At 38.2% G+C, this 22,402-nt stretch overlaps 1 protein-coding gene and 1 pseudogene across 2 annotated transcripts in view; both read right to left on the bottom strand.

Moving 5' to 3' along the window:
* Nucleotides 1-22,402, bottom strand: part of ZFAND3 (zinc finger AN1-type containing 3) — a 391,346-nt gene that overhangs the window by 213,466 nt on the left and 155,478 nt on the right. The gene's annotated exons all lie outside the window — the stretch shown is intronic.
* The window catches only part of LOC135231425 (acireductone dioxygenase-like), a 78,595-nt pseudogene that overhangs the window by 31,173 nt on the left and 25,020 nt on the right, over nt 1-22,402 (bottom strand).

Below are 22,402 nucleotides of genomic sequence, written 5' to 3'. Positions count from 1 at the left end.
CACCATCTGAGCCATCTTACCTCTTGACTTCATCTCTTACTACTCAACCCTCACTCTCTCTGCTCCAGTCATACCAACACCCTTGCTGTGCTTAAATATCAAGACCACTCCTGCTTCAGGATCTTTGCACTTGTGTTCCCTCTGCCTGGGATGTTCATTTTCTAAATATCTACATGGCTAGCTCTCTCTCTCACTTCCTTCAAAAAGCCTTCCCCGGCCATCCTATCTAACATTTAACTTGCCTCCTCCAACCCTGACACTTCATATACTGCTTTGAAGACATCACTTCATTGATTCATAACGATGTTGGTTATTTGATTCTCCTGTGTAGGGAACCTGGCATAAATTTCTTCGGGGAAGCTTTTGTTTTTAATCTGTTGAGTAAAGAAATTTTGTCAGGTTTTACCTTGTATGGGGTCTTACCTCATTTCTCTTGCTTATTCCTTGGTATGAACCCACTGACTTTGAAAAAGAGGGAGCAAGGGAGGGAGGGAAAGTGCTAACAATCTCACTTAAGGCCACGTCTTCAAATGAGCAAGAGGAACAAGAATAGCTGTCAGAGGAAATATGAGGACAAACTGATGTCAAGTATTTGTTTTATCTCAAAATACGAGCTGACTTCAAAAGAGACATGAAGATGAGAAAAGCATTTAGGGAGTAGTATATTTTAATTCTGCAAAACAACAACAACAAAAAACAGTAAGTTTATAGTTAGAAACTACTGAGAGAAAGTGAACAGCTTAAATTACATGGGGGAAAACTATGTAGAATGTCAGGAATGGGGAGACAAAATGACAAAATAAACAAATTTCAGAGCAAGGACATTTCTGGCAGGGGCTGAGGGTGGGGAAGAGTTTGCAACAGATGTAGCAAGATATCACAGCAAGGACAAAATTTGGCAGGAAACGAAAGTGTAAAGGTCAAACTTGAGACCACATATTTACCCAGCTTACTGGGAAAGCAACATTAAAGTTCATACCCAGTGATACAGAAAGAATCCTATGTGCTTGTATGGTTATCAGGAAAAAAGATTAATTATACAGTCCAATGGGGTAATAATGCAGCTGCCTGAGGGCAAGGATAGCATTATTACGGGAACTCTGCTTCCAGTTTCTACTTGTTGACAAAATTAGTATTTTAAAGTAGCAGTAAAAACTTTCACCAAAAAACTTAACTTGTACAGTCTTTTTTTCCCCAGTTCCAATAACCTTACAACCAGTAGTTTGCAAAACATGCTCAATGAGAGGCAAGAATATGCAAGTAATTAGAACAGTTCTAGATTTGCCTGAGAAACTCAGAATTTCTTCCCAGAAAATACCAAATCTATTTATTTTTAAGAGGCTGTTTCATTTTGAAGGCATGTCCAATGGTAATAATACTCCCTTTTAAAGAAAAGGTAGCTGAGATCAAGCAAATCATGATGGAGGGTCGCCAGTTTCCAGGGAAAATAGAAAGTCACGCAATCTGACTATCTGGCTCTTGCTCCTCTCCTCTCCTCCTTCAACGAAGTGCTAGCAAATGGTCGCAAATAGGATCAGAAGTTCTGCACCAGAACAGTAGTGCTTACGCAGGGGTTAAGATTTAGATTCAGAAAGTCTTAGGGACAGGGCCTAGGTATTTAGAGTTTACAAAGATTCTGCAGGAGGCTCTGAAGATGCGGTGGTTAAAACATACCATTTCAGAAGGGATAATTTCTTCACTGAGAATGCTTACTCTCTTCCCACCCCCTTTCCCAGGCTTCTGAGTTGTGTATGCAGGTCCATGACCACACATGAATACAGGTATCCTCACTTATCTCAGAGGACTGCGTATTTCAAATTTCTATAAAATGAATTATGTATTTTCTATTAGTTTCCCACTGTGGGAAGGAATCTCAGTTGATTATAAACTTTTCGTCAATAAAGGCAGTTACCAATTGGAAAGAATGCTGGGCATTGTGACTCAAAAGGCTTCTAGAGCAAACTCAAAACTCTGAACCATGTTTTTTTTTTTAAATCTAGTAATCTACTGCTCAAAGTATCACTACCTACAGCCTCTGACTCCTCCTATCACAAATGAATTTCTCTCATGCTTAGAGATTTATAATACTCACTTCAAATACTCCTCCTTTGTTTTGAGTATTTACAATGCCTCCTAGAGGCAGGCTCAAATTTCAAACTTTGCCACCAGGGGTTGTTGTTGTTAGCGCCTGTCAGGTGGCCCCTGGCTCATGGTGACCCCATGTACAATGGAACAAAACACCATTCCCATGATAGAGTTCAAAGTATCATGATTCACTGGGTTTTTGCTGATTTTCAGATGCAGGTCACCAGGACTTTCTTTCTATTGTCTTATTCTGGAAGCTCCACTGAAGCTTGTTCAGCATCATAGCAACACACAAGCCTCCACAGACAGGCAGTGGCTATGCATGAGGTGCACTGGCCAGGAATTTAAACCAGGTCTCCCACATGGAATGTGAGAATTCTACCGCTGAACCATCACTGCCCCCTGCCAGCAGGTACCACAATCTGATTTGTAGTAAATTCCCACTCCAGCTTAAATATTCTTGAATTTCAAAGCCACTGGTTCTTAAAGATAAATACTGACCTACATCAGGAAATATAAGTTTTTAAACTGGTAAGTCATAGGCTACCTGAATGAGAGACTATGTCTTACTCACCTTTGTATTACCTGTGCCTGGAACATTTGGTAATATTTGCTAGTTTTTTTCACTGACATAGTTATGACTTTGTTAGGCTTCTTGATAGAGGGTTGAGTATCAAACTTTGCCTTCAACCATATAATAAAGGAATAACCAATGAAGAAAAAAATATCCCTCTTCCTGGTTAATTATGGATGGTTAGTTAACATAACATTCCTGCTTTCTTTGGAGATTCACTCCCCTTGCTCTAAAGATGAGTCTTTCTCAGATGGAAAGATAAGAGAAATGACTTGCCAAAGTGGTGTAAAAGCTGGGTGAATGTAAAGCTGGACAGACAAGGGAGTCACATATTTTTGCTGATTAAAATATATTTTTATCCATTAAACTAAAGATAAGAAACCTACAACTTAGAGCTGGCCACTATATGTCACTTAAGAAAACCGGTGGAGTTATTTCTTCACTCCCTAAAAAAGGTATTTCTTATGGTGGAACTAGCAGCAGCTTACCAAGTATGATTCCTGGTCCTATAACGACATCTGACCACTGACACTACCTCAAACCTTTTAAATCCTCTCATAGCTAGTAGCTCAAGATTCCCATCAGAGCTCAATCAATCACTTTAACGGCAAAAGTACAAACTTAAATGTCCACAGGAACTGAGCAAGTGACATAAATGAGTAAAATGAGCTAGGTTCATGACTACAGCGAGTGATAGGTCTGTGGCAAACTCAAGGATGCCTGCCAGTCTGAAGGTGTTACATATACTCAACTGCAGCCAATCGGGCCAGAGATAAATTAAAAATGGGCAAAAAAATTACTTTTTTAAAAGAAGTCAAACATTCAGAATTTTTATAAAAGCTTCCCTATTTTTAAAACACTGCAGCCAAATCAAACACACCTGCAGACAATCTCTATTTTTGTGTTTCCTGTTAAAACACAAATATCCCTAGAAGATTGATTATCAATTTCAGTCTATGGATATCAGCACAATGCCTTTAGTAGAGCAGGTCCTAAATGAAGACTTGATAGATGGATGTATACATCTGACATTACAGGAATTCAGGTGTTAAAAGAAGACTGGAAGAATAAAAAGCAAATTTCACATAGCTTTACAATTTGGCATAGCTCTGTCTCTCCTCACCTGTTTACCTCTTCTCTTATATCGGAATTCTCCTTCATCTGTCTCTCTTTTCATCCATAATTGTTTCTGCTTTGCTGTGTTGGTGACACAAATGACTTAAACAATAATATCAGCCTGAAGTTTATTTCTTTACTTTGAAAAGTATATTATAAAAAAGTGTTACTATAAGGATTTCAAATAAATTTTAAGACTTATATTTAGGGGCAGGAGTGTTACATTCATGTCTGTATCTTCCAACTACCCCTTCCCTACTCTTGGCCTTACCTAGATTCTTGATACATAAATATTTGCTAAACTGAGTTAGCTTCATTACAAAGAGTTTGTTTTTGTTTTTTAATTTTACAAACGGATTCCCTTCAGTGCCACACGTTCCTCTAGTGCCTTACATACATCTGGTGCCCAATAAATACTCACTTGCGTAGGTTATAGGTCTTTATTTACTAAGAAAGAAGCTGAGTGAAATAAAACTGAAGTACTAGAACAATTAAACAGTTAGAAATGAAACACATCTTTTGAATGCTTTCAATTTCACAGTCAACGCTCTGAGACTATGTCAAAAAGAAAAGTACCACTGCTGCAGCCACTCCAAGAACACAATCAGCAATGTCCTCTCTGATCATTAATACAAAGTCTTAGGCTTCCATATTCTCAAAAGGGAGGTGTGCTGACAGCAACTACAACTGCCTCACTGTCTCATACAGGCCTAGCTGGAACACACTCTCATAGGATGGAGTTGTGAACACCTGGATGCTGGGATGCAGAAGTCCGTCCATAGGGCTTCAACAGAAGTTTTAAACGAATCACCTGTCTTTAAGTCCTAAGTTTCTGCCAACTGTTCTTCAGCAGTGCATCAGTAATGACATTGCTTTGTTCGAATTACATCATCAAATACAATTTCAATGGTTGCTGATAATGCTGAATTTTACCTGAACCCTGTGATGCTGGAAAACAGAGACGGTTAAAGAACCCCCTCAACCACCCTTTGTGTTCAGGAAAATGGCTGATAACAAACAACCACCCTCTCCACATGACACAGGTAAGTCTCACAGATCTCCCCTTGTTTACTTATGACAAATCCAGATACCTTTCAAATTCCCATTCCTTGCCTGATAAATGAGTAACTGAATTGCTTGACTCCACTGACCAATCAGAAACAAAATGCTTGTTAACCATACTTTGGTTACACTTCTCTCTTTTCCCCTAAATCCCTGAACTCTGATCCACCCTAAGCCTGAGCCAACATATGACTCCTCTTTAAGGGCCACTCCCAAATAACAGGGGCCCTGGTGGTGCAGTGGTTAAGAGCTCGGCTGCTAACCAAAAGGTCAACAGTTTGAGTCCACAAGCTGCTCCTCAAAAACTCTATGGGGCAGTTCTACTCTGTCCTACAGGGTCGCTATGAGTTGGAATTGACTCGATGGCAACAGGGTATATGGTCAGTGTTCTCCCTATTACAACAGATCCCCTTCCCTATTGCAATAGTCCTCTCCCCCTTTTCTTTCTAATAAAGCATCTCCCTAACTAAGCCTGGATTTGTTTTTGTTTTTAACATTTCCAGAAAGTGAGATCTCTACATCCTACCATCAACTAAAAAGGAGCCCACAGACAGTGACTGGTGTTCAAATTTCTAGTTTGCTCTCTGGCACCACCTGGGGGAACATGGAAGCTAAGATTGCATGACATATGAGTCCCCATCCTCACCCATGGTTCTGCCGCTGATGACCCACTTTGTTATTCATATGTATAGTGGGAGATCTGGAGAGCTTTACCTCAGGAATTCTTAACCCTCAGTTTATCAAAGCTAATTTTAGTTGTTTCCTTTTTCAGCAGTTCTACTTATTTGTAAGGATTGGTATTTCATGACTTTTATTTTTTCTTTGGGGTCTTTGAAAGAAACTTCATGCTCTGTCTTAAACAATTACTGTATTGGTCCACTGGACCCATTTATAAAAAATCTAAGACATTATAGAAGCTGCAAGATCTTATTTTTCCTATATTTTGAAACATTTTGCCATTTCATTATCCCAGGAATTATTTTATCAATTACTCATCATTATTCAACAATTATATCCAAGTATGCTTTAAAAAGACTACAACAGTTAGGAAAAATAAATAAATAAATAAATAGCTTATATTGAAGGATGCAATAGTGAAATCATCATTCTTCAATTTTCTCATTGCATTGACTAAAGTATTTGCATCATCTTTCAAGATGGAATAAGACCGGAGACACCATCTCTGTTGTCTGCTTTATGCTTCCAACGAACACAGTTGAAAATTCAGAATTTTTCATTTTCCACCCATAATGGCAATGAGGAGAAAATTAACAAGAGGAAGATAGTTCACAATTATAAGACAAATCAGATGAGATCAAAGACACAGAAAGCAACACTCTAGACTCTGAGAATATATTTTTAAAGACAAAACAGTAATACGGTATTCTCAGCCAGTCAATCATTCATTTATCAGGAAGGAGTTTATCGTGCAATATTTGGCAACAAGAACATAAACAACCCCTGGTGAAAGTATTCTTTCATCTTTTATGATGTTTGTGTCCCAAAGTTTACTTGGTACAAAGAGGTATGCTATACTGAAATTCTTATTAAAGTTCCTAATGAAGTTTTCACTATCCTTTCGTTATCTCTTCCGTATTCATAAAAATGACTTAAAATATATTTTTTAAAAAGATCCACTGTACCCAGATGGTAAATGCTGATTATTTTTCCAACCTACCTGAACGTTCAACATCAAACTTCCCCAGACTACCCTTTGTGCTCACCCTCTTGAAGCCACTGGCGATGCCATTTACAAGTACAAAAATGTATATAATTGGCTAAGTTCTTATTACACAACCCATGCTCACTGTAGAAAACACGGATAAAGAACGATTTAAAAACATAAAATTCTTTGCCCACAATTCCGTAACCCAGAATCAACCACTATATACATTTTGGTGTTTTACATAAAAAATATACATGTTAAAATTTTTATATATTTAAATTAAATATATTCATGTAGTTTTTACAAACCTGAAAAACTATAATACCATATTTTAGTTTCCTTCTTTCACTCAAAAATATAAAATATCAGTGTAATTAAATTATACATGTAGAAGCTGCTGAATTGGTGTATGTTTTGCTGTGTATATTCTTAACAACAACAAAATATTTAAAATTTGGGGGAAAATACAAAATATTTTAAAGTAAATTAAATTTGATATTTAAACATCTTGGGAACTCCTTGATTCCTCCTACACTAAAAATTAGCATGCCAGGGCACCTACTTATCCATGACCAAAATCATCACAATTCCTTTAGATTTCATTACAGAGATCACAGGCATGAGCCTGATACCCACTTTTTATGGGTAAAATCATAACTTTAAAAAAAGGAGGGGGAACATGCATAGAAAAGCATCTTTTGTTCCTAATTTAGAAACGATAACAGTTTTCTTCTTATTCCTGAGTCCTGATTATGGCGCTACCTGATTTATAAATATTGATCTCATCATGCTGTAGTTTTTGTTTAACTGCCACTAATTTCTCAGAATACAAGAAACGAGTGTTTCCTCTGAACATAACAGGATCCTAAGTCAGCCCAAATTCTTCTACTTACACATCTATTACCACCAGCATTTCTATCAACCTCTAGGCTAGAAGTACAAGCTAGGTGTGGTTTCCCTAGACTCAGGCCCCAATTTTATTTCCTTTTTCAGAAAAGCTTGTGTACTTTAAACATATATCCTTCCCCTTATATTTCTTATAAGTATATTCCAGATATGCTTTTTTGTCCACAAGAACAAATAGAAAGTAGAGAAATAAATTAACATTATAATTTTTCCAGAAGGATTCTACTTCACCAAGCAAGGTACTGCTTAACCTACAATTAATTTTAATATTGTAGCAGGGAAGATTTTTTCCTTTATGTTTTAATCTGGGGACAGAACAAATCCAGTAATAGAATGTCAACATTAATTTGAGGGAAGATGAAAAACGACTTAATAACACTGCAGCAAGATTAATATTGTACAATAGATCATGGAACCATAAAACTCTTGACAAATTCATTTTTGTATCACTGTATATTCTTGCTAATAGGGCAGGGCATATCTGGAAGGCTGTTAATACCTTACTGCACAAATGCCAGTCAACCTGTACTGCAAGATGATGCACTTTGCAGGACAGAAAGGAGAATTGGCCTCACACATCTGCAGTTTGCGTTTAACTACAACATGGAGAAGAGTAAGGGCAGAGTGATTTCAAGCAGGAAGCTAACACTTGCTTGAAATCAAGTGGTACAATTTAGAAAATGAGTTGACGGTTACCAGGAAATCTGCTTCCACTTCAAGACTCTCTAGCTGAGGAATTAAGAGCGGAGAACAGATCAGCAAATGATACAAGAGAGATTTTACCCCAAACAGCTGTAAACAAAGTGCCAAGCCAATAGATCAAATAGGGGAATACTAGTTTGGCATGAAAGCAGCTACAACATCCTTAAACCAGGACTCTGGACAAGTTTTTTGAGTTCACTCATGATTGAGAAAGCAAAACTGGTATAGAGCCAAACTTTTAAAATTTGGACAAGCCAGAATGACAATCGGAATGGGAAAAATTACAGGTCAAAGCCCTGCCAGAAACTTCATCTCCCTATTAGAAAACAAGGGCAGCGTGCATGTTGCATAGCAACCAAATCTCTTGCCCTGTTGGATTTCCAGTAGAATGGAAAACAGCTGTGCCCCGCTCAAAGATGGTGGCTGACCTTGCTTCTTTGAAAGTGTGCCGCTCCACAGTCCTGCCAATAATCTGATCTTCCACATTAGGATCCTGAATGGGCTCGCTACGCCTTTTCCCAGTCTCCCGTTCCAGGACTTCGACCCGTAATCCTTCTCGCTCCAGTTACTGTTCCAGATCACTCAAACTGTAAAAATTCTGGTCTGTTCTGGTTTCACATCATCAGCTATGACTGAACCGGTTCAAAGCCCTGCCTTAAACAAATGTGTAATAAAAATATTTTTCTACTTCTGGCTAAAATGGAATAACAGGAGCTGGATTTATCCTCCTGCCTGATATCACCAAAAAAATCCAGACAAAAATGCATAAAACAACAGTTTTTAAAACTATGGACATCAGGCAACAAAGGACAGTGATCCCTGAGAGGGGGAAAACGAGATGGCCCTAGGACTGCCTCGGCTGACTGCATTGAAGAGTGTTTCCAGGCCACAGAAGAGAGAAGGGAAGGGAAGGTGGAGCCCAGAGGTAGTGCTGGCTTCATGGGCGTGCAACCTGTGCAGCTGCAGTTCAGAAGGGCCCATGCTTGATTTACCGCTCTGCTGCCATCACCTTGAAATTCTAAATAATTTTTGAACAAAGAGCCTTGCATTTTAATTTTACACTGCAAATTATGTTGCTAGTTCTGCGCAACGGATGCCCTGAGTTAAGGAGCTGAGAGTTCAGTGAGATCAAGGTAGCAAGAGTTCATAGGACAGAATAACAGAGTTAAGAGCTACACAGACAAGAGAATCCCGGAGATTGGCTGAAAGTCGCCCCTGAGTACTCAGCAGAGTACTAATCAGAGCATGCATATGAAAAAACTCTCTAGTCCAGGGAAAGAACTACTTGAATGGTTAGAGAGAACAGTGCCTCACACGACACAAGGCCGGAAATACTATTTGCATAAGTCAGTCTGGGAAAGCTCATAATTCAGAGCATCGGATAACGTACTCAAGAAGGTGTTGCCTCAGGAGTGGAGAATAATTAACCCTAGGCTGAGCACTGCTCTGGACCCATTTTAAAAATCATAAAAGACTTGAAAAGATCAAATTGTTTCCAAGTAACTCACCTGCATCCAATTACACAGGTTGAGAAGATTTGTCCGTATAAAAAAAAAATCCAGCATCCAACAAAGTAAAACTCATAATATCTAACATCTAAACAAGGATTATTAGGCATACAAAGAAGCAGAAAAACACAATCCACGATGAGGAGAATAATCAATCAATTGCAACTGACACAGATGTTAGAATTAGCAGAGAAGGACATTAAACCAGTAACATTAGAATTTGTGGGATGCTGCTTAAGTAGTACTTAGATGAAAATTTATAGCACTAAACACTATTAGAAAAGATCTCAAAGCAATAAACTCAGCTTCCACTTTAAGAAACTACAGGCTAACATCCAGTATGAATTTAGATGTAAATATTGTAAACAAAATTCTATCAAACTGAATCCAACAATATATTAAAAAGATAATACATCATGACCAAGTAGGGTTTATCCCAGGAATGCGAGACCGGTTTACCATTTGAAAACCAATCAATGTAATTAATTCCCTATATTAACAAACTAAAAAGGAAAAACCATATATTATCATCTCAACAGACACAGAAAAAGCATTTTACGAAACCCAACATCCATTCTTGATAAAAACTCTCGGCAAACTAGGAATAAAAGGGAACTTCCTCAACCTGATAAAAGGTTATCCATGAAAAATCTACAGGTAACCTCATACTTAATGGTCTAATACTTCATGCTTTCACCCTCAGACCAGAAACAAGACAGGGATGTCTGCTCTCACCACTTTTATTCAATACTGTACTGGAGGTTTTAGCCAGTATGGTCAGCCAAGAAAAAGAAATAAAAGGCATCCAGTTTAGACAGGAAGAAGTAAAACTGCCTTTATTTGCAGACCACATGACTGTCTATGAAGAAACCCCAATGGAATCAACAATAAAGATATCATAACTAATATGTAAATCTAGCAAAGTTGCAGGGCACGAGATCAATACACACATGATCAGAAACAGAAATTTCTTATACTACCATTTACAACGGCTTAAAAAATATTAAATGCTTAGGGGTAAATATGACCAAAAAATGTGGAAGACCTATACAATAAAAATAAGACCAGTACATAAAAAGTACTGCTGAGAGAAAGTAAAGAAGGCCTGTAATTTTCACAAATAACACACCCATGTAAATAACGTGCCCACACAAATAACATGCATAGCCCACTAAGAACAATAACACAGAAGTGGGTTGCACGGTTGGCCAAAAATGTATGTATGTGTGCATCACTTGCATAAAAACACGGTAAGTAAGTGGGGAGAATGTCTTGATCACGGACGGAAAGATGATACTGTTAAGACGTCAAGTCTACCCAAGCTGATCTATAGATGAGTAACATTCCAACCCCATCACACTTTTCTGTAGAAATTGACAGGCTGGTTCCAAAACTCCTACGGAAATTAAAAGAACTTAGAAGAGCCAAAACAACTCTGAAAAAGAAGAATAAAGTTGGAGGGTTAACACTAACCCTTCCAAGATTTCAAGAATTATGATAAAGTTTCAGTAATCAAAATAGTGTGGTATTGATGTAAATATAAGCAAATATATCAACGGAACAGGATACAGGGTCCAGAAAAAAGCCCACACATAAATGGGCAATTTATTTTTGACAAAGGCCCAAAGGTAATGGAGTGGAGAAAGGATAATCTTTTCAACAAATGGTGCTATAAAAATTAGACACCCATATGCAAAAATATCAGCTTGGATCCATATCTCGTACCATATACAAAAAATAATTCAAAATGGATCATGGACCTAAATGTAAAACCTAAATCTATAAGGCTTCTAGAAGAAAATCTTTAAAAGCATAATTTATTAAAGAATAAATGGATAAACTGAAACTTTGATAAAACTGAAAACACTGGCTCTTCAAAAGGCACTGTTGAGAATAAAATGACAAGCCAAAAACACAGGAGAAAAATTTTGCAAAGCATATGTCTAATAAAGGACTTATAGCCAGGACATATAAAGAACCCTCAAAACTCGGTAATAATAAAATGAACAACCCAATTCTACAAATGGGCAAAGGTTCTGACACTTCATCAAAGAAGAAACAAACTGTAAATAAATACATGCAAAGACGCTCAAAGTCATTTGGGAAATCCAAATTATAGTCACAGTGCGGTACCAGTATACGCTATTAGAACGGCTAAAGTTAAAAAGACTAACCATAGCAAGTGTTGGGGAGGAAGTATCAGAACTGAAACTCTCGTACACCGTGGATCAGGGTGTTACAACAGTATAACCACTTAGGAGAACAGTTCAGCAGTTTCTTAAAAAGTTAAGCACACCCCTACCATATGATCTAGCCATTCCCGTCCTAGGTATTTACCCAAGAGAAAAGAAATATATATCCATATAAAGACTAGTATGCAAACGTTCACAGCAATTTTATTTGTAACAGCCAAAACCTGGGAAAAACTGAAATGTCCATCGACAAGTAAATGGATAACTAAATTGCAGTACATCCATACAATGGAATACTACTTAACAATAAAAAAGAATAAACTACTGATATATGCAACAATATGAATAACTCTGAAAATGGTTATGCTGGATAAAAGAAGCCAGTCAAAAAAGGAGTACATACTGTATAACTCCATTTATATAAAACTCCAGAAAATAAAAATTAAACCATAGTGACAGAAAGCAGATCAGTGTTGCCGGGGGATTGGAAAGGACAGAGGGTTGAAGGGAAGGATATCAAAAGAAAAAACTTGTAGATGATGAATACGGTCATTACCTTGATGGTAGCGATGGTTTCACGGGTATACAATGTAGATCAAACAGACCTCAATAAAACTGTTTTCTAAAAATGTATAATAAACATATTTCGAATATGAGCCACATAAGCAAATCCAGGCCACTAAGCTTACTGTCTCCATTAATAACATTTTCTTCTGTTTGTTCTTCAGCATTTACAACACTATCTGTAAAAGTTCTTCTTGAGCTAGGAGAATGTTCTTCAAACTGCCCTCAGGTTTCTGCACTGTAACTAGGAGCATTTTTATACTTCCACCAAGCCAATCTTCCCACAAACCGGTGGATTAATCTGGACCATGCATAGAGTAAGGCTGTTTTGGTTGAGACGCTGCTCCTTACGAAAAGGCCAAATTAGCCTTCAATCCACAGCACATGCTAAGAAACACTTTTCTGATTCAGAAAACAAACCTGAGTGAAAGAATTTCTTTTCATTACTTACATTAAACTTCAAAGAAACAGGCTTCTTGCTGCTGTAATATAAACAGGGAAACTGAGGCAGCTTATGACAAAACAGATGGAAATGTGAGGAGATAGCCAGTTCATGGCTAACCGGTCAATTTCTTGGCGCAAGTATGCCTCATTTCACTCCAATACGTGATAAAAAATGATTTTGTACATTGAATACATTTCCTTGTTAATACACTTTCACTTCTGATGGACCTTCAATTGACAACATGAATAACTAGAGGTTGATGGCTTAGCTCTTGAGGTACTAGTTATAGAAACTTTTAAAGACTACCTTGAAAAGCAAGAATATTTTTGCAATGTGAACAATCACTCCCAAATTTACCTACTATGAATTTTTTTTAAAGCAATGGGTACTTGTAGGCCAAAAATTTTTCACAGCAAGTAATGAAGGTAAAAATGACAGATATGGGAAGTGACCAAAGGAAGACTTTGTTGTGAAAGGGCAAAAGCTGTTATCTCCACTCTTAAATTTCACAACTTTGAGTAAAGCAAAAGTTAATTATCTTCCTTGAAAGTAGTAGGCAATTAACTCTCAGATCACTAAACCTCTTCCTGAGATAGAGAACTAATCCAACCTGCAACACAATATACCGGCCATTGTATTGCACATCTAAGGCATTATTTATGCTTTACTAAGTAGGTGAGAGGAAACCCTGGTGACGTAGTGGTTAAGTGCTACAGCTGCTAACCCAAGGGTCAGCAGTTTGAATCCACCAGGCGCTCCTTGGAAACTCTACGGGGCAGTTCTACTCTGTCCTATAGGGTCGCTATGAGTCGGAATCCACTCGAAGGCACTGGGTTTGGTTTTTGGTTTAAGTAGGTGAGAAGAAACATTTGAGAATTTTCCCAGATGTAAAAATTACAGAGAAAAGAGGGCAGTCCTTAATTTATTTCCTGGAAAAAAATCAGGAGGAGTGATTCAATATTTCTGACTCCAAGCAGTATTCCGGCCTTCAGCTTTAAGACAACCCCAGCAATCCTTTCTTTGAGAACCTCTAGCTCAGGTACTCCAGTCTAATGCCCCAGAGATGTGAGGTCCAATTCAGAATACTTGGCAGAATATTGAGCATGTGGCTATTTAAATTTAAACTAATTAAAATCACATAGAATGGAAAATCCAGCTCCTCGGTCACACTAGCCACATTACAAGTGTTCGAAAACCACACATGGCTAGTGCCTGCCATCTGTTCTAGATAGCACAGATACAGAATACAACCATCATCACAGGAACTTTCACAGGAGGGCATGTTCCAGAGTGAGCAAGTTTAGACTAAGGTGGTAGCTCTCTTTCATAAACTCCTTAGTCTTTCAGATATTTTCACAAATGGGGTTGTAATACAGTTTTGTGAATTCATGCTCCTCAAAGTCTAGGTACTGAGGATGAAATTAGCTTCGGATGCCTTCAACCTAGAATGGAGCACCATTTTTTTTTTTTAATCCTAAAAATTCCCTTTATCTTCGGTATGTTTACCTACTACAAAGTGCCTTCAATAATCTAGGACAGTCAAAGTTGTTTTGTTCCCTTTGGAACATTTGAACGCTGGCAGAGAAGAAAATCATTACAGCTTTACCAAATCAGCAACTCAGGAACTAAGAAAAATCCATCAAATAATTAAAAGCCATGGACACAGGGACAGAAGATTTGATGACTTTGACAAATGAACTCAGGGGAGGGAAATATCAACAAAACTCAGCAAGTGCACTATTTCCCCCCCCCCAAAAATAAACTACTGTTTTATTAATGGATATAAATGTTGGTAAACTGTATGAATAATTCAAGTCCATTTTCAGTTAAGTGGAATCTTCACTGAAGCTATACATAATTACTGACTTCACAGCACCTCTCTCCAGCTGACTGCTAACAAAACTACTCTAATCCCAGTTTACAACCAATAGAGGAGATTAACATTATCATTCACCTACATCTTTTACTTAAATCCAATGCCCCCAAATATAATCTTGCCCCAATGACATGTACAATTTAAAAAGGCCAAAAACCTTACAAAGGCAAGGGAGGGCGTCAAGTATAGCACCTGATCCAACAACCAATCTGTTAATAATATACTCCCCCATTCAAACAAAACAACAGCTATTGTGGCCCTGAGAGTTATTCTTTGATGTTTTAAATTATACTAAGGTTGGTAAGGCCTAATTCTATAGATCTCCAAAACAGTCTCACAATTCTTTATACCTGCAAAGGTCCAAAAAATGCCACATCTGTTATTCTAACACCATGTTTAATGTGTATCAGACATCTGGCATGTATTTTCATTAAAAGTAGAATCATCAATCACTTCTGAAGCTTCAGAGTCAAGTAGAGACTTTGAATGGCTGACAAAATAAACGGACTGGTTTCACGAAATAATCCTCCTAGATGGATTGGCACAGTGGGTCCAACAATGGGCTCAAGCATGGCAATGATTGTGAGGACAGCCCAGAACCGGGCAGTGTTTCACTCTGTCGTACACAGGGTCTTCTGTGAGTCAGAACTGACTCAACAGCACCTAACAACAGAGTGTGTTTATGTGCTAATGCCAGCTTTGTGTGGGTCCTCTATGTGGAGCCAGAAAAACAGCTGGCACCTGCGTCACTGTAAAAAGGGAACTGCGCTGAGTAAGGTTCCACCAAGCAGGGTCCCACCAAGCCTAGAAAATTGTTAACAGGTTAAAAATTAAGGAAGCTGTTTAACCCAGAGAAAGGAATCAGGAGAAAAATACAATGTACACAACTAATTTTGGTCTTCTATTTTTACCCTTCCCTCCCATGCACCCAGCAATCATTTTGGGAGGCCACTATTTAATAAGGATAAGAACTATCAGCTAGAGGAATCCATTCAAAGGCAATATGAAACCTCCAGTTTCTGCTATTAAGCCAAGGAAAAACAATGCAAATGTGGAAAGCAAGCATTGTTGATTCAGGAAGATTTTAAGTAAATCTTAAAAATAAGTATGAGATTCAAAAGTAAGCATGAGGCTGATGCCTAGAATAAATTAAGAGTAGATTTAGTCATTTTGGAAGAATGTGGCAACGTGAGAAAGTGTGCCTAAAAACTATCTAGCTCTCTGCAACAAATTTAGAATATGATCGTCATGTGACTCAGAAGGCAGTCAAATCAACAAGTATGAAACAAAAATGTAATCTCAATTAGTGAGACACCTGGCTAATAATCCAGGGCTCATTTCTTCACCCACTTACACAGAACAGTACCCTCATCTCATTTAGAAAATGTGCTTGAGTGCATGCACACAGAGGGCTGTGCATTAATTACAACAATTAAAGGGGTGGGCTTGGATGGCTTCAAAAATAAGTCATATAACCTGAACTCTAGATTATGGGTTTAATACTAAGAAACAAGAACTGCAAAGTACCTTGCTTGATTGAAAGCACTTGATAGTAAGAGGGGAGTGGACACTAAAAACTATACTCAAAATGAAAGGTCAAAGATATTCCTGATGGACACTGGATGGCATCACTCAGATCTCTATGGACAGACATCTATATCAAAATCACAAACCACGTCATCTACCCAAATCTTCGATGCAGATCATCACGGAAAGACTGGTAACATACAGGGATCATTAAGTAAACATATACAGGACAACAGAAGCCTGTTTCTTACTATAAGAGAAGGTTGTTACAAAGCAAGGGAGAAAACTAGACTGAATCCTGCACTAGTAGAAAGGAACTGGAGTAAGCAGTATGAATTCATGATTTTCAACAGCCTAACAGCAATGAGCACACTCATCACCAGACTGTGGCTTCTAAATGCCATTTTCCACTAACAAGAACGAGAGATCTTTGAGGAAGTGACTGATTCTAAGGGTAGGGAAAGGAAACAATATGAACCTAGAACATATTGTTCCATAAAGCAAGAAAATACTCAAGAGCGATGGGGACATGCAAAAAAAAAAAAGAATTCAGCCCAAAGAGGCTCCCACTGGCCAAACCAGAAAATTAAATAGGAAACCATGAGTCCATACAGACATAAATTAAATGATTGCTAAATAAATATAAAGTGTGATGGGAATAAAATTTTTACATAATTTTAAAGTACTTTCCCATAAAACATTTATTAATTACAAAGGCGAGAAGAGTAACTTTGCAGTGACGAAGCCTAGCACTGAACATCTTAATAAAACAATCTAAACGATGATCATTCGTTAATAATGGGTCAAACTGAAACTATATGCCAATTGACAGGGTGCAATGAGAAGAATGCAGCATCACTTCTGTGATATTCCTTCAAAGGTACATAACTTGAATCACAAGGAAACATCAGTCAAAACCAAACTGTGGGAAATTATACAAAATAACTGGCCTAGAATCTTCCAAAGTATCAAGTTTGTTAAAGTCCAGAAAAAACCAAGGAATTGTTCCAGACTGAAGGAAATAAAAAGATATCTTGGGGACATATGCTAGAAAAGGTATTATTGAGACAACTGATCCTTGTAGCATCAATGTTAACTTCCTGATTTTGATCACTGTATTTGTTATGTGGGAAAATGTTCTTGTTTTTAGAAAATAAACACTGAAAGTATCTGGGAGTGATGCAGCATTAGGTCAGCAACTGACTCTCAAATGGTTCCAGTTAAGAGTTCTTTTTGATTGTCTTTTAGAAAGTTGCAAAAAAGAAAAGGAGTCAGGCAAATATAGGTTTAAAATCAGGTTCGGCCTAACTGAACCTAACTGCAAAGCCTTGGACAAATTGTTTTATCTCTCTGAACCTTGTTATTGAATAATGGGGATCTACTGCATGATCTATAATGAAAATATTTTTTTATTGCATGATCTACAATGAGAATTAAATGAAATATGCTTATACACCGTGGCACAAAGCCTGGCACTTAGTACATGCTCTTTAACTGACAGTTACGTCTGTCTAAAGATAAAATCTGATATTGCCTGGTTTTCCCTAAAATACTTAGAAAAGAATACCCAATCCTGACTCTATCCAGCATTCTACAGACTTTTGGCTGCCAATCACAGTTGCTATTTGTAGAGTCTGCTGTTTGTAATTCTGTACCACAGATTTATCGTCTGTCACTGCCTTTGCAAAGGAGAACTCAAATGCCAAGCTCCTCTGTCGACGGGTTCCCATTTGTCCACAAACATGCAGTCTGGTTTGAGGCTGTGCTTTAGAGGATCCTTAAGTTAAAGAGTTCTTCTGACCACACTGCCTGTGATTGCTTCACCTCAGCCTACAGCACAGCAATACTCAGCTTCCTACTCTCACCCACTTGGCAGAGCAGATTTGTTCAAGACAACGCATGCTTAGCCGGCCTTAGGGAATAGTTTCTTAGTTCTAAACTGAAAAGCAACCAGGGCAGAATTACACAGGTCACAGGACAAAAAATAATGACAACACCATCACCTGGGAAGGGGTGAAATAATCGTATAAAGAAGGCATTCCAGGGGCCTCACATGCCTATCATATACTGTCTAGATCAAGAAATGGATTTGAACTGCTCGCTAATTCCTATACATATTACAGTGACGGATTTATTTTGTTCCTCAACTGTATATACATGCACATATATTCGGCCTTCTGTGACAATGTATGTACACACTAAGACAGTACAACTCAAAGTATGGTCCACAAACCAGTGCTAGTCTGTATATTGTTACTGGTCTGTAATGAGATAAGTACAGAAATTAAGAGTAAGAACTTAGAAAATTTTATAATTTGACAGAATAACTTTGTCTATTGAATATTATTGGTAGTTTTTTGTTTTTCCCAGTAGATAATCACTATTTTAATTATTTTAATTACTGAGATAAAAGAACACTTGACAAAAGAAAGTACTAGGATACTGGCTATCATCATGCTGCCTGCGTCTATTTTAATCCTAGAAGTCAGAACAAGGATACCTAATGTCTAACGCCTGGGTTTCCTCTGCAATGGGAAAACAATCCCAAGACCAATGTGGAGGTGATGAAACATTGTTAGTATGAAGAGTTTTAAAGCAGTTTAAAAATATACTTAAAAACCAACTGCCCTTCTAAAACATTAGATTGATTTGGCGTTTAATATGATTAAAACAAATTAGGCATAATTGTATCTCAGAATTGTTAGGCAGAAAAATAATGTACTAATTTTCTTGTTAAAATTCAAAGGCTCGACTGAGAGAGATACAGGAGGAAAGCTGAACCTAGAAATCACGTGCTGGAAAAGCACTAACACAAGTACTATTTAAATTAATTTATACACACACACACACACCCCATCACATAAAAAATCTAAACGGGAGAGTTGAAGGAACTAGGCAGAAATACCACATATATCTGAAATAAGGTAACTCCAAGTTCCAAGCATACAACTAAGGCAGTTCCTTTGTTTTGAACTAGAAAGTGGCATAAGCAGTTGAGAGTGTGCCACAAAATGGGAGCCTCACTCCCATTCCACTCTCCACCTCAAGGCATAATCTTGGGAGAAACGGTACCTCAGATCCGGTTAGTTATCTAACTATTGTATGTTTTTATAAGATAGGCACAGCACTGGTTGAGATCTGGCTCAAAGTTTAAGAAGAATATTCAGACAGTGCACAGAAGTGGTTACATTTTAGAAGACTAGGCTTTCATTCAGGTTAAAGTTGAATGCAGGTACTCACGCAGGGCTACTGCCTTCTTGCTTTAATAAGAGAAAATGAATATACTTTGTCCAGATTTTCATAGTTCCAGCCATATAAAAGTCAGCTGTATTGTTCCTTTCATGAAAAAATATTCTGATGAAATAATCTTGCAAAGGAAAGATAACCTAGCCTCAAGTCTACAATAGAAAGGCAGAGAGAAAATGACTAATTTTCGGCTCAGTGGTCATGATTAGGACCTTTACAAGCAGTGTGTTAGTTTCTAGAGAGCATCACTATGCCATCTGTGCCAAGAATTTCACATACTGTCCTCAAGCATTGAAATGGTCGGCGGGCCGGTTGTACACCATCCATACTGGTTCTCCAACAAACAGCTGTGTGGCCTTGACATAATTCTTTTCATCCACTGTGAAATGGCGGTAAATTCCTGCAGGAAGGGCTATATCATGTCTCCTTTCTCCAAGAAAATCCAGATCCACTTGTCCTCCTTATCTCTTACATCAAAATATCCACTTCCATCCAAAATGTATTGAATTTCATCATCCAAGTGTAAATGCTCCTCATAAAACAAATTTTAATCTTTTCTTCATAATTTGGTAGCTTATCTCTGCATATTGTTATTATGTTCACCCATGAGTAGTTTCTCTCTTTTTGGATCTTTTCTAATTCTGGATCATTCAATTTCCAGTAAAAGACACCAAGCTGACGCAGTTGCTCCAGGCCGACTCAATCGGGCTCCAGTTAGTGGGGCTTCCTCTGGCCATCCGGGGACTCGTCTATATACCACGCTTCCACCATATTCCCGGCCTCGTCTGGAGGATGCCTGCAAGTCTGAGGGTACTGTCGGGGTACAGCCCAAGCTCGAGCTCCAGCCAACTTCCTGAGCTCTGTGGAGCCGCAGCCTATTGGTAGTTTTTAATACAGTATTCATTTTTATTGTATTTTACCAAAGTATTGGATTGTGACAGATTGGGGGCCAAAAACAAAGACTGGTCTTTCACCAAAGATGGTCTGAAAAGCAATGCACTAAGATTTTCATATCTTATATTTTTACACGGTATTATTGAGCACTTATTACATACCTGCAAGCTAAGCCTTAATACTACTCTCATTTTCCAGATGAGAAAATTAAGGCTCACAGAGGTCATACAACATACCCAAGTTCCAGAGTAAATGATATGTCTGACTTCTGAACTTAATTAAGCCTTTAGCCACTAGGACACTGGGTTCTGAAAACCACACAAAATAGGAAGATAAAATGGTCACCTTACTTGGAAATGGTGAGGAAGGAATTTTTCAATGCATGATACGACCAGATGGCATTCACTGAACATGGGTGTTCTGGCCTAGGCTCTATCTTGTGTAAGAGAGAAAGTAATTCACTTAACCTGCTTCAAGTAAAGGAGGGTGGGTAGTCACAAGAATACATTTGCCTTACAGGAATCCAATGGCAGGAACTGGGTCATGTCAGAAACCAAAGCTGGCTGGTTGTCTCTATCAGGGGGCTCTGTGTCACTGGATACTATGTGTGCTTCTTCTACCTTGTTCTTTATGCCAAGGGCTTTCTCTGCTTCAACATACACATGACCAAAAGTGGCTCAGCCCAGGTATATCTTGCCCATCACCACTTTAAATTTCCCTCTGCCTCCCTTAGAAGTTGACATTTCCCCCCAAAAAGACACACAAGTCAGAGGTTCCTGGCTGGTTGCCTCATAAATCAGGCATCCTTTCTGATGCGGTAGCCTGGCAGGGTGGTTAAGTGACATAGAATCTGACTGAATCTATCTACAATAGCTAGGGTCAGTGCAGATTCCCCAAGAAGATGGCATGGGCAAGAAAGGTGCCCATTTCTTGTACATTGGGCTGCCAAAGAAGGCTAGATAGGAATGGAAGAGATCTACTGGACAGCAGGCAGATGACAAGTCAGGTGACCTGGAGACCTAATGAAGGACCTTTAAGCTTGCGAGCAACATTCTTATTCTATAAACTATGATAGTACTTGAATGAAAATTCTTATCTACAGAAGTGATAGGACTGTAGCATTCAGAACCACATGTGGAAGGGGAAAGTGGTCTGAGGTAGAAAAGTCTGACACCTGGATCAATAAAACAGTATTATTACGTTCCAGATTCAGAAGGAAAAGAGCAGAAAGTCAAAAAGGAAGAGCTTGGGAGGGAAGAGGTGTCATATTCAGACGCAGACTAGAAACCTTCACAGGAGATGCCTATGTTAGTGTTGACAGGGTAGGAGGGAAACTTAAGAATTAGAAACTAGTCATGACCTTAATTTAAAAAGTAGGGGGTGGGTGGTGGGAGCTCTCAGATAATTGTCATTTAACTTGGAGACCTTAATAAACGAGGTTTCTGTAGCTACAACATATCAACAAGTAAATATAGCCACCTTTTCTAAAGGGAAGGGATGTGCATACAAGGTTCTGAGATGGTTATTTGAATATCAACTGTGTGTGTACAGGCTGAGAGGATGGAACTCATGGAAAGAGAGCACTTCTACAAAAAGAAAGAAACTGCCACCCTCAGGAGAACATCACTGATGGCACTCCCTACCTACCACCTTCTGTCCAGAGAGTGGAAGGTGTATGTGGAGCGTTTGCTGTCAGGAGACCTGAAATGTTTGTTACACTAAGCATCTGACATTCAAAGACTTAACATTTGTGGTTTCAAGGCTCACTGCATGTAATAAATGATTTCGTGATTAGGAATTTGAATTGCCTGTACTACTCTGGACAACTGTGCAGGCATGAGGTACTCTTCTGGCCAGTAAGCCTAAGCAGACCATCTCAATGTGGTTTACTGGTTTTATCTGACACAGGTTCTCAGTTAATTCTTATAACAATTGTGAGAGATACTATCAACCCCATTTTACAGTTGAGAAAACTAAGAAACATATATACTACAGTGGTATCTTGAAGGTTTCAGAACACAATACCTACAAATTTCAAG

Source organism: Loxodonta africana, chromosome 1 (assembly GCF_030014295.1).
Source record: "Loxodonta africana isolate mLoxAfr1 chromosome 1, mLoxAfr1.hap2, whole genome shotgun sequence".
In the NCBI taxonomy this organism is placed as follows: Eukaryota; Metazoa; Chordata; class Mammalia; order Proboscidea; family Elephantidae; genus Loxodonta; species Loxodonta africana.
Note: the sequence above shows the minus strand (reverse complement) of the source record. Positions and strands in the feature narration are given on the sequence as shown.